Source organism: Myotis lucifugus, unplaced genomic scaffold (genome assembly GCF_000147115.1).
Source record: "Myotis lucifugus unplaced genomic scaffold, Myoluc2.0 scaffold_88, whole genome shotgun sequence".
NCBI lineage: Eukaryota > Metazoa > Chordata > Mammalia > Chiroptera > Vespertilionidae > Myotis > Myotis lucifugus.
The window spans coordinates 4,364,992-4,366,670 of NW_005871136.1; positions in this window are offsets into that span (position 1 = coordinate 4,364,992).

A 1,679-nucleotide genomic window follows, 5' to 3' on the forward strand; every position below is an offset into this window, starting at 1 on the left:
ATCAAAATCCCAATGTCATTTTTTACAGAGATAGAAAAACAATACTGAAGTTAAATATGGAACCACAAAAGACCATGTGTGAATAGACAAATCACTCTTGAAAAAGAAGAACAAAACTGGAGGTATAACACTTTCTGATTTCAAAATATATTACACTAGAGGCCCGGTGCACGAAATTTGTGCACTGGTGTTGGGGGGGGTCCCTCAGCTCAGCCTGTGCCCTCTCACAGTCCGGGAGCCCCACGATCGATCGCCCCAAAGCAGTAGGCCCCGCCCACCCAGCTGGGGCTCCGTGATGGATTGCCCCTGCAGAGGGAGGCCCCGCCCACCCAACACAGCATTGGGCCTCCCTCTTTGGGGTGATCATGGAGCCCCCCGATTGATCACCCTGTCGGCCAGTGGCCTGGGCCTCCATCTGCAGGGCAATCATTGGGTGATGGCCGGGCCCCCGACCAATTGCATAGCACCCACCTTGACTGGCCTGGCGCCAGTGGGTGTCATAGTGTGGTCGTCTGAATGGCCATCCGGATGGTCGTTCAGCTGTTCGGGCATTCAGTCGATTTGCATATTATGCTTTTATTATTATAGATAACCATAGTAATCAAAACATTATGGCACTGGCCATAAAGGCCTACATATAGACCAATGGAATAGAGAGCTCACAAAGAAATCCGCACTTGTATGATCAACTGATCTTCAACCAGGGTGCCAAGAATACACACTGGGGCAAGGATAGTCTCTTCAACAAATTGTGTTGGCTAAACTGGATATCCACATAGAAAAAGAAATTTAAATTGGCCGGGTCAGTGTGGCTCAGTGGTTGAGCCTCAACCTATGAACCAGGAGGTCACAGTTCAATTCCTGGTCAGGGCAGAAGGCAGTGAGTCCGTCAGAGACTCGATCCCCAGTGTGAGGCGTGCAAGAGGCAACCAGTCAATGATTCTCTCTCATCATTGAGTTTCTATCTCTCTCTCCATCTCCTTTCCTCTCTGAAATCAATAATATATATATATATATATATATATATATATATATATATATATATATATATATATGTATATAAATCAACTAAAAATGGGTTAAAGACTTAAACAAGAGACCTGAAACTATAAGACTTTTGAAGCTTTGGGACACTGGTCTGGACCATGACCTCATGAATATGGCGCCAAGAGCGCAGTTAACAAAAACAAACAAGTAGGATTATATCAAACTAAAAAGCTTTGGCACAGCGAGAGAAACAATCAGTAGAGTGAAAAGGCAACCTATGAAATGGAAGAAAATATTTTCAAACTACATATCTGATTAGGGATTAATCCCCAAAATATATAAGAAGCTCCTACAACTCAACGGTAAAACACACGTGCGTGCACACACACACACACACACATATCAAAAACCTAATAACCATATTTTTAAAAATAATCCTCACTTGTGGATATTTTTCCCATTTTTTTTTTTAGTGAGAGTGAGAGGTGGCTGGGGGAGAGAAACATCGACATAAGAGAGACACATCGACTGGTTGCCTCCTGCGAGTGCCCCAACTGGAGGCCGGCATGGAGCCTGCAACCGAGGTACGTGCCCTTGACCAGAATTGAACCCACGACCCTTTAGTCTGAGGGCTAACATTCTAACCACTGAACCAAACTGGCTAGAGCTAATAAGAGATTTTTAAAATGGGT